Here is a 12,215-nt window from a genome sequence, read left to right as displayed (position 1 = left end):
AAAAGGTGGGGGAGTTGTCAGCCGGTTGCTAAAGAGAAAAGACGGAAAGGGTGTTCCCAGTTGCCATGGTGATGTGGGAGTGTTCCCTCGTTCCCTAAGTGACTTAGGAGGATGGTGTGGTTCCCTGTTGCTATGGCAATATAGGGGGCCTGTTCCGTTGCTAGGGAGAGGTGGAGGTATGGGCTGTCCCACCGTCCCTGTGCTCGGTTGCCATGGAGACGGCGGGCGGCCTAGCCCCGCCCCCTCGGACTCTGACAGCCGCGGCCGCATCGCGCCTGCGCAGTGCTCTCTTCCCCCGCAGTCTCTGTGCGTTGGAGCCGGAGACAGCGGCGGCCTTTGCTTAGGACCCTCCGCCCCGGAGCCCCCAGCCCGCCCGGCCGGCCCGGAGCCTCAGATACAGCCGCCTCGCCCGCCCCCCTCCCCCGTCCGCCGCCTGTCCCCTTTCCCCGCCGCCGCCTCCGCCGGAGCCATCGCCTCGTGCACTGTGAGTCGGGGCCGAGGCGACAGGAGCCGCCGTGGGGCTGAGTCAGCGAGAGGCCCGGGCCCGGGCGGGGGGAGGGGACGAGATGGGACGGAGGGCTGCGGGGGGGAGGGGGGCAGGGGAGGAGGGGGGAGCGACGGATCTCCAGGTGTTCCCGCCCTGAAGGTGCCCTCCTCTCACCTGCGGGCCGCTGCCCCCGGGGGCCCAGCTCCTCTGTCAGCAGGCCTCCCGGGCAGCCACTCCCCCTCTCCGGGCCGCCCCGAAATCGGGGGGCGCCGGCCCTTCCCCCTTCTCTCGGGGGTCTCTCCAGCCCGCCCACCACGTGTGGCCCCTCCACACCTCTGGTCTTCTGGGAATCGTTCCCTTTCCCCTTGGAGCCCGTCCTCGCCCGCACTGCTACCCACCCCTCACCTCTCCTGAACCTGACATCCTTCATCTTCTCTGGTTTTCTCTTCCACTGTGAGCCAGGAGCGATGGAGAGGGAGGGAGGGAGGGAGGGGGAGCCGAAGGGTCCCCGTCCCGCTGGCCGGGAATCCTCCTGAGGCCATGGCAGGGACTCCTGCTCGCTCACTCCCTCTTGCCTGGACTGGTTTGGGGAAACAGGTCTGGACAATCCCAACTGGCTGTTGAATCCTAGGGTTTCAGAACAGCTTGGGGTGGGGGTGGGGGGTAGCTCAGTGGAAGTGAGGAAAGGGTTTTCTCCCCATCATTTTCAACTAATGTGTATGGGGCACTCACTAAAGACATGGTGCTATTCTAGGTGGGGCGCCCTTTATGCCCTGTGTTGCCCTGTTTACTACAGTAAAATCTTAAATCTTAAGAGTTGGTGGAGGGGATGAGAAAAAAGGGCTGCATTTGGTAACTAAGATGTTGGTATAGGGAAGACCTTCTTTTTAAGATGTGATGATGTGAGTAAATCTGAAACAAATTTTCTTTAAAATATATTGATGGTTGCAAAGCCTATGTTTTAGTCTACCATAACCTCTTTTTTTTCCCCTGTTTGTATTTATGATTAGATAACAAGGGGGTTAGATAAGAAAATCTTCATACTACCTTTCAATTCTGATATGGTAGGAATCTGATTTAACCTGCAGTATAACAAAATCCAAAAGCAGCTGTTACATAGGGATTCTACTATACTTGCATAGGGGGAAAGAGATGGAAAAAAATATAGTGATTATAAAATGTATGTCTGAAGCATGGAGCTCCTGGGCCCAGAGCTCCCAGCTTTTCAGCAGTGACACTGCATGAAGACTATGTTGATAGGAGTTACAGTACATTTGGGTGTGTATGCTTTTGACAAGGCACCTAATCATGTTACAGATACTGTCTCTTTTTTTCCTATTCCATCAGAGTAGGGGCAGTTTTCAAATACCTTTAGTTTTCTCAGTAGTCAAAATCTGCATTGAGGTCAAAGCCAAGAGCAGCCTTTTAATTAATATGCTTCAACATGAGCGCTCCCCAACCACTCCACTTTCATATTTGCATTTTCCTTTGATTCTTTTTTTTTTTGCTTATAAATTTTATTACATGACTTCATTATAAACAAGTATAAACATAAGCTAGTTTCACTAGTCCAGTTCCACTGTATTAGATGTTGATCTTTGACAATAATGGGTTTAGTCAGTAAATGGGATGGGAAAACTTGGCAAATTCTCTACTCAGTTGGATTTGCTGATTGCAGAAAATAATAAATCATGGTATATTTGACTCTAGCTTTTCCAATCCACAGCCTGTTAGCAGCTTTTTTAGATCCCCTAATCCATATCAGATTAAGTTAAAATAGCACAAGTGACTTCCACTGTTTTATAAACTCAGATATGAAGTGTCAGGGAGAACAGTATTGGATCTTGTGTCAAATGTCACAGACTACATTTGTTGGCATATATCTTCCTCCAGTATGATAGTGACCATGGGATCTGAGAGGTTGCATTTCTTTTGTTTTTCCCTCTCTGACTTCTACGTTAGACAACTTGATAAAATATCTGATTGAACAGGAATAGAGAAAGTAGCTGGTCCAAGAACTGTTCTTCTTGCCTTGGATAAATTTTGAAAATCATCTGTTAATTGGGAATGGAGAGAAAAAAATGCATTATGATTATGACAAGTCAGAAAGATGCTCCTAGCTTTCTGTGCAGTTCAGTACATCACTCTGGACTTACACGAATTAATTAGTCTTTTAAATCTAAATTTTAAGAACTACAGTAGAACAAACCTCTTTTATCTATATCACTGGAGAAAATAATCACATTAATTGAGATCATAAAGATCCTGAAGTTGGAAAACTAGACTAATGTCTTATGGGCTAACCCAGTTATCTTAGTCTTATTCTACATCTAATTGTGCTTTGAGGGACATGAAATAATAAATAAAGAAATAAAATAATAACTAACATTTATATAGCAGCTTCTATGGACCAGGTACTGTGCTAAGCACTTTTCAGGCATTATCTCATTTTATCCTCAGAACAACCCTGGGAGATGGGTACTATTATTATCACTGTTATCACACTGGGTATCTGCCCCATTTTACAGATGAGGGAACTGAAGCAGATTGAGATTAAGGACCTTGCCCAAGGTCACACAGCTAGTAAATATCTTAAACTGGATTTGAACTCATTTTCTTTACTTCAGACCCAATGCTCTATCCACAGCACCACCTAGCTGCCTCTGCATGTAGAAAGCTGTGTCCTATATATTTGCTTTATAGGTTTACATAAATATATTGAGAATCAACATGTAAAATGGATATGGCCCCAATCTCAGTCAGGAAAAAGTGGTTCAGATCCTACTCTAACCATATTTACTGTGCAATCCTGGGCAAATGTACTGATTTTTCAGTGCCTTAGGCCTTCTCTTACCCTATAAGTTTCAGACACAGTTCTAAGTCTGCATTGGTAGAAGAAATTTCCTCAGTCAGGAATTCTCTGTACCAGTAAAATTACAGTTCTAGTCTCCATCCCTATAATGTGTACTGTCTTTTATAGCTAATGCATCATCAGTGAAGAATCTCCTTGAAGTTGTTCTTCTAATAGTGATGATGGATTTGCACTGGTCCATTCACCCTCCTTCACCTAATCCCCCTTATAATTGCTATTCAGGGTTAAGAAGCTCATGTTGTGACAATAGAGCGGAGAAAATGTAGGGATTGAATCTATGGCCTTAGCATGGTATTCAAACCAGCTGACTTAACCAGCTGGTAGAACACTGGGCATCTGTTATACCTGAGTTTAGCCAGATAGGCCCCAAAATAATTATATTTTAAGTCAAAATGGACCCTGCCCAAATTTATTTTGTCTCTTTTGAGTAGGAATTAAGGATATGCACATAAAAAACTAATGTGCACAGAACTCTTAAAATATATTTTCTAATCATATATCAGAGCTGACAAGAGCCTGATATAGGCCCCTCTGCCAGTCTCTTCATTTTATAGATGCGGAAATTGAGGCATGGAGGTAAAGTGATTTGCCCAAGGTTATTTAGCTGGTCAGTGATATAGTGAAGCCTTTTCATTCCCAGAATGCATATTCAGTATTCTTTTATCTACATTATGCTGCCTCATCCCTGCTATTACAGAGTGCTTTGACAAAATAATTTGCTATTATATAATTATCCCTATAGATATGGATTATTTTATCTCTTGGCATATTGCAGAGCCAGGAACATTTTAGCATGAACCTCTCCTTAAAACATTCATTCTTGCCACCAAAAAAGAGAACTCCTCTCATTCATTCTGACTTCAGAAGATGGTCACTAGTTTTTCTCTTTTTTTTTTTTTTTTTGAGTTTGGATGACACTAACAAAGAATGAATGGAGAGTTGAGTGTTGGGGTCTGCTCAGACTGGTTTCTGGCTGCTGCCTTCTAAAAGCAAAAGAATATCTGTTCTGTGCTGCTACTTAGCCCATCTTCCTTCTTTTAGGAGCCAGAAGGAACCTCCAAACCCCAGGCTACATTTATACAAATGAGAAAAAATGAAAAAGAGCCTTTTGAAAATTAGTGTAATAACCTCACTCCATACTAAAATGCTAGAAGCAAGACATGATTCTTTCAGGTAGTTTCTCAGTCCCTCAAGGGTAACTTTGGTCAGAAGTACAGGGAAAATTTTGTCCCATAAAGATCTGGCATATGAAATGTTGTTGCAACTGCCAAAGTTGGAATATATGAACTGGCCCTTTGTCTCTGGATTTTCAGCTGACCTGGTTATCTGAAAGGCTGGTGTATGCAGCATTTGGCTGTTGGAGCACAGGCTTAGCGTGTTTCTGTTTTTCTGGGAGTAGCTAGTCTTCAAAGCAGTTAGATTCAGGCTTGTCTGATTAGTGCCTGTAATTTCTAATGGAAGGACAATCCAAGTCTTAAGCAATTTTAGTTTCTTTTGCTTCAAGAATGAAGGCTCTATTTGACTTCTCCACTAGATGTGGGTATAGTTTTAATATGTGAACTTGTCCAGATTAGATGTATCAGGCATTCAAACACTGAACAAAGCTTGTATTACTTAGAGAAAAAAAGACTCGAGGGAATTATGATAACTGTCTTCATGTACTTGAAGGGTTAGCATGGGAAGAAGAGATTAGCTTGTTCTGTTTGGCACCATAGAGCAAAGCCAGGATCCATGGGTGGATATTGCAGAGTCAAAATTGGCTTGATGTTGGGACAAACTCCCAAGCAGTAATAAGATCTGTCCCAAAATGGAATGGGCTGTTTTGAGAGTTTAGAGGCTCCTCTCCTGGGAGGTCTTTGAGCAGAAGCCAGGTAAGCACTTGTAGGAAACGATTTTCATATAGGAGTTGACCTAGTTGACCACTGAAGTCCCTTCCAACTCAGAAATTCTGTGAAGTAATAAAGGAGTATCAAAAGGGGAAGCAAAGAAGGCAAGCCTGAAATTTGCAAAAATTTTGTTGTTGTTTTAAGTCATTCTGGTTCACAACTGCTTCATGAGAAGCCAGAAAAGAGATTGAGTCATAAAGTCATTAAGGAACTTGTTCATTTAAAGAAAGTACCATGGTCTAATGGAAAGAATGCTGGATTTGGACCCAGGATATAGATTCACTTGGGAAAGACACAATCTTTCTGGGCTTCAATTTCCTCATCTACATAATAAAAAATTATATTGGATCAATCAGCAAGCATCCAGTAATGTGTGATCACAGAGACTGCATCAGCCCTGGCATTCTAACTTCAGCAGTATCCTCACTTATCTCTGCCCCTTTCATTAGAGAGTGGAGGACATAACAAAAAAACTTCTTCCAAAACCCCCATTTAAAGAAAGCTCAGCTTAGACAACTCTGTATTTCCCTCCGGCTGCTCTGCTTGAATTAGAATCTACCATTATCATGCCCTAATGGTTGTATTCCCCAGCACTTAGCACAATGCCTGGCACATAGCAGGTGCTTAATAAATGTCTATTGTATTATTTTCTTTGGACAGACACCACTATGTGCCAGACACTGTGCTAAGCAATAATAGTATATTTTTTAAATCCCTGCTCTCAAGAGCATGGAGATAAAATGTACATTTATAAGTAAATACAGAATAAATAAAAAATCAATGCAAGGAAGGGCACTAGTAGTTGTAGAAGCCAAAAAAAGGCTTAGTATAAAAGGTGTTGCTCTGAGGTGGCTTCCACAAGGCAGAGATAAGGAAGAAGTGTGCACTAGTGTGGAGAATGGTCAGTGCTGAAACACGAAGACATAAAACAGAATGTTAGGTGTGAGGACCAAAGAAGGCCAGTTAGACCTGGACAGTAAAGTTCAGGAAAGGGAAGAACTGTGTCGTGAGACTGGAAAGACAAGCTTTGGACCAGGCTGTGAAGGTCTTTAAAGGCCAAACAGAAGAATTTATATCCTATCACCCACCTAGTCAGTCAGTTAATCAACAAGAATTTATTAGGGGCTTACTATGTGCCAGGCACTGGAGATATAAAGATAAAAATGAAAAAAAAATTTCTGCCTGCAAGGAACTTACATAAATATGAGAAGACAACATATACATGTGTACAGGATAAAATTTTGGAGGAGGTACTAGTGGTGGGGAAGATCAAGAAGAACCTCTTTTCCCCTGAGGCAATTAGAGTTAAGTGACTTGCCCAGGGTCACACAGCCAGGAAGTGTTAAGTGTCTGAGATCAAATTTGAACTCAGGTCCTCCTGACTCCAGGGCAGGTGCTCTATCCACTGTACCACCTAGCTGCCTCAAAAAGAGCCTCTTGTGGAAGATGATGCTTGAGCTGAGCATTTCAGGAAGCTAGAAATCCCAAGACAAAGGAGTATAATAAAAAGAGTATATTTCAAGCATAGCACTAGGAGGTAGAATGTCATATATGAGGAGCAAAAAAGGGCAGTTTGACTAGAGAGTGAGTAGATTATGTGAAGGGGAATGATATGTAATGAGACTAGAAAAGGTAAGTGGGAACACAGAAGTGAAGGGCTTTGAATGCTAAATAGAAGAGTTTGTATGTGGTCTTAAAGGTGAGTAGGGGACCATAGAGTTTATGAAACTGGGAAGTGACATAATCAGACTTGTGTTTTCAGCTTTAAAGGTATATGGGAAGGAGTAAAGGGACTGGCAAAGGATACAGTCACATCAGACTTACTTGTCTTTAAATCTATTTGTGGAGTTACGTCCTATGGGGGAGGAGGGAAAACTTCCAGAAAGGCTAAAAGTAGAGATGTGAAAATCATGGGATGGACTACATCTTTAACAGAAGTCTAGGCTGATGATCATGATCTTAGATCTGTAAGTGAAATTTGGGGGGAATAGTGCTTCCAGAATAAGATGTCTCAAGATGACTCTGTATCTGACAACCCAAGGCATCTAATGTTTCTCAGGAAAAAAGCTTTAGGGGCCAGATACCTTTCTCTATTTCACTTCTTTCCTGTCATTTTATGCCTTTTTTGAACTTATTTCTGTTCTATTAATCTGTTAAAGTAAATGTTTATTTATTATTATTTAGCTTACTATTGTTATTAGAATGTCAGTTCTCAAGGGGTAGTCTGTGTACCCCTGAGATCATTTCATGGGATCTGAGAGGTCAAAACCATTTTTATAAAAATATTAAGATGTGATTTGCCTATTTTCCAACTTCATGTCTGCATAAAACTGAATTTTCTTTGAATTGTTGTTGTTCAATCATGTCTCATTCTTCATGATCACATTATGGAGTTTTCTTGGCAAAAATATTAGAGTGGGTCTCCATTTCCTTCTCCAGTAGATTAAGGCAAACTGAAGTTAAATGTCTTGCCTGAAATCACACAGCTAGTAAATGTCTGTAATCAGAGTTGAACTCAGGTCTTTTTGACTCTTGGCCACCACTCTATCCACTGAGCCATCTAGTTAGTTGCCTCAAGTATTCCTTTGGACATTTTACCTCAAAACAATGTAACAGATTGAATGCAGAATCAGTTAGAAAAATCCATTTGTCTTCTTTTTATTCCAGACAATAAAGAGATATATAAAAATATGTAAAACAATGGCACTCTTTCTCATTAATTTTTTTCTTTTGAAAAAATATAGTTATCTTTCATTTAAAAATGTTATTTATATTAATATATGCTTATTATTGTTATTTTAAAATAAGTTAAATATTTTAAATGGCTGTTTTAATTTTTGATATAGTAAATATTGATAGATATAAAACCACATGAGCAAACACTCTTTAGGATTCTTAGTAATTTTTAAGAGTGTAAAGGGGTCCTAAAACCAAAAAGTTTGAAAATTGTTGTATTAAAGTAACTAACATGCAGACTCTGAAGAATCTTTTAGCTTAATGTTAATAATAGTATTAGTGTTCTTACTAATAACTTATATTTGTATAGATTTTAAATTTTTAAATGTACTTTACATATTCTAATTTGAACTTTCCAGCACTGAAGTAGATGATGCAAATATTATTTTCACTTTATAAATGAAGAAACTGGAACTCAGAAAATTTTTAATTTGCTCAAGATCACACAGCTTAAAAAAAAAAAGGCAGAGCAGGGACTCAAATTAAGTTTTTGGACCTCTTTCTAAAAGGAAGTCAGTTGACATGTCCAGCATGTCACAACGATTAAACTTTGTAATCAGGTATATGATTTTGATCTATGCAGGAAACTGAAATTCATAGAAAATAAAATGTCATGTCCTAGGTCATACATATAGTTCAAGACTGGGACTGGGGTCTTAGCCTTCAGTCTGATATTCTTTCTATAGTTATTATTTATCAAATGCGGACCTCTGGCTTCAGTCATGTTTCATTTAAGCCATTTAAGCCAGTGGTTATTTATTTAGTATTTGTTATGTGCTGGGTACTGTGTTAGATGTTAATACAAGGCAAAAATAAAATTGCTCTAGCCCTCATGGAACTTACATGCAAAAGGAATAAACATCAAGAACTCAGATAAATTAATGTACAATATATACAAGATAAGTACAATGTCATTTCAGGAGTGAGAAAGTACTAAGTGTGGTCATTGGGAAAAAACTCACTTAAGCAGTTGAGGTACTTGAGCCACTCTTTGAAGGAAGCTAGGATTCTAAGTGGTGTAAATGAGAACAGAGCATTTCAAGAATTGGAGGACAGACAACTTGTGTAACGGCACAGACATGAGGTGTAGTGTTATATATAAGGGATCCTAATAAGTTAGAATGTATGGAAGGGATTAGTGTATATAATAAGTCTGGAAAAATAGACTGGAGTCAGAAGGGCTTTAAATGCCAGAGGATCTTGCTTTTGATCCTTGAATCAAATAGGGAATTATTGAAACTTCCTGAGCAGGGAAGTGACACGTTAGACTTTTGCTTTAGTGATTTCATTATGACAACCTCAAGAAAGCTGCATTAGAAATAAGTGAACAAGATGGAGAGATGTGCTCTGAGTGATTATATAATACAGTTAGTGAATTCAGAACTAGTTGAATAAGTAGACCAATCATCACTAATAGATCCATCTTAAATGGAACACTCTAAGGATCTGTCCTTGACCCAGGTACATGAATAAAAATAACATTTTTATTAGTAATCTTAGTGAATGAATGAGGAATGAATGAATGAGTGAAAAAAAAAAAGCTTTTGCTATATTTCCTTTGTGTAAAGCACTGTAGAATAACAAGACAGTCTCTTTTCTCAAGGAACTCACAACCTAAAAGTGGGAGATGAAATATAGAAGTCTCAACTGCACTCAATAACAGCCAGTAACTCTTAGGGTATTGTTGCAAAGTACATGGTAATGCATCTTTTTCAATGTCATTTCCTTTAATAATACCATGGCCAGTTTTGATATTGAACCACTGGGAAGTGCAACAACTTTGGTGACAAGATTTTTCTTTTCCAGGTCTCCAGCAGCTTTCACTGTTGAAGACACAGGGACAATTTCTCCTACCCTCAGTTGCTAGGTTTCATTTTGCCAAGGGTTACTCACTCTGATAATGGCATTGTGGTAACAAAGATTAGGAAAGGGAACTAGTCTCTGAGGCAGGAAGCCCTAGGATCAAATCCCTGTTTGACATATTCTAGCAGTGTGACCCTGTAGAAGTTACTTAACCTGTCACTGTCCCCTGGCAACTCTCTTAGACAATCAATAATAGATAGTAAAGTGATCTGCATTGATACATTGTCATCTAATCCATCTTTTTAGGAAAAATTCTGGTGGGAAAAAAAAAGAAAATTCTGTTGATACATTTTGATTTTTAAATTTCTCAACTTTAGAGTTTATTTTGCTGGACTATGCATGCTTTTGATGGGGGTTTGTTTTTTGTTTTTGTTGCCCAATAGGGGAGAGATAAGAGGAAGGCTCGTTTACAAATAAAATATTTTTAATAAATAAATAAAAATATAAAAATTCTCATAATACAGAAAAAAATACCTCAGAAAAACTGACTGCCACATTGACCACAAATCCTAACCCTAACCCTTCTTTTGTTCACAAAAATCTATTTGTAAGATAGCATATCTAGACTGAGATGACCATGGGAAAATTTCTGTACTTAGTTTACTATTTTAAACCAGATTGAATCCATGGTCTTGATTTTGTTAGCTAAATGCTATACTCTAACTAACTGAACTAAACAGCCCAAACTTTCTAACACAATTTTGCAGCATGGTCTCATAGATTCATAGAGTTGGAACTCTAACACTGTGATTAATAACCTAATGCATGAATCCTCCCTACAACATTCCTGAAAAATTGCTATCTAGCCTCTGTTTGAACATTTACAGCTATGAGCAGTATTTGGGTCTTTGAATGCTTCATTTGCCCATGAAATGAAGATTTATGCTCTCTTGAGAACTTCTCTATTTGAAAAAATACTTTATAATGTTTGGTATATGTAGATATATATGTTTACATGTATTAATTTGTCAGTGTCACTTATATGGAGATATAAGACTTTACATTTTTCTATTTTTAAAAAATTTAATTAATTTTAGACTATATTTATACATTCATTTTTACCATATTTCCAAATGAGTCGTGTTGGGGAAGAAGATTCAGAACACAAGGGGAAAACCACAAGAAAGAAAAAACGAAAGAAAAAAAGGTGATAATAGGAGATACACAAATTTAAAGTGAATTTTATATAAAATCACCATTGTTCAGTTTAAAACCAACTGAGCAACAAATATGGTTTCAAATGTTCACAATGATTCTTCAGTGTTGTTGCCTCTACAGTATATCTCCACCAGGGGAGCCTACAGTGTTTAATCTCTTCTGAGGCACTCTTTTTATAGTCTTTATGTTGTCATGACTGGGAGTCCACACCAAGCACTTTTCTTCAAACTGCCTTTGTAGAGGTCTCTTTGGTGATGGAATAAGAAAGGGCCCTGAGCTGTGGTCCTTTATTCTTTTGTAGCTTAAAAGTGTCTCACAGCAATACCACCAAGTAAAATAGTTTTCAATTGTGAGATGTAAGACATAGGTGTAAGATTTTTAAAAAAAGAAAAAAGTAGTTCTTAAAGTGTCTTTTTTATCTTCTAACTTGTGTCACTTAGAATTTTAAAGAAGCATTTCACAAGAAAGAACCTTAATGAAGACCCTCTTCCCTCTCTCGTATATTTCAAGATTTCATTTTTATTTTTGTTTTTCATTTTGAAAGACATCCCATATAAGCCAAAAATCCAGCCTTGGCCTGCCTCAAACTTTTTACCATGTATTGTTAATCTACTTAGAATTTCTGGCACTGCCCGCTAATGCTGAGCCCTGCCACATCCTTTGTGACCACTGGCCCCATTTTTATACAAGTGCAAGAGGAGGTAAAAAAACAAAACAAAACACATTCTTATTGTTCACAACCATGATATCTATAAAGGGCTAGACTGATAGCTTCCTCCTGGCTATCCAAGTATATCAGCTTTGCAACCATAGCATTATTAAAGGACAAGATCAACAGTATTCCTTTTGCCACTGGTATAGCAGAGATCTATTTACCCTTACATAATTTTTCTACACCCCCACTGCCATATGTACTACCTTGATTGGCTAGTCTCCTAGACATATGTTTGACTGTCCACTTGGATTGTTAATCCAGAGTACAGGGGAATACATTTCTGGCATCATTTTCGGGAATCCAGGGCTTGGAGCATACAGAACATATGGGCTGTCATGCAGCTCTGCTTGTGCTGCCGTAAATGTTTTCTAAGCAATATCTGTCTTGTCTTCTAAACTGATCCGACTACCCAAACACTCTTTGTTTAGGCTGGTGTAAAGGCCTCCTCTGCTTCATGTGCTTATTAGTGAGTAGCTTTGTGGATTTGTTTGTGATGGC

At 39.4% G+C, this 12,215-nt stretch overlaps 1 protein-coding gene across 2 annotated transcripts in view; it reads left to right on the top strand.

Moving 5' to 3' along the window:
* Window positions 1-285: 285 nt before the first annotated feature.
* The window catches only part of MAPRE3 (microtubule associated protein RP/EB family member 3), a 79,981-nt gene continuing 68,051 nt past the window's right edge, over window positions 286-12,215 (top strand). The window contains exon 1 of one of the 2 annotated variants that reach the window (XM_031951404.1): window positions 286-484. The gene's annotated coding sequence lies outside the window, so the exon portion shown is untranslated. The remainder of the gene's footprint in view (window positions 485-12,215) is intronic. The other variant, XM_031951400.1, reaches the window with a different exon arrangement.

This window comes from Sarcophilus harrisii, chromosome 2, assembly GCF_902635505.1.
Source record: "Sarcophilus harrisii chromosome 2, mSarHar1.11, whole genome shotgun sequence".
NCBI lineage: Eukaryota > Metazoa > Chordata > Mammalia > Dasyuromorphia > Dasyuridae > Sarcophilus > Sarcophilus harrisii.
The sequence above is the reverse complement of the archived record's forward strand: the minus strand, read 5'-3'. Positions and strand labels throughout refer to the sequence as shown.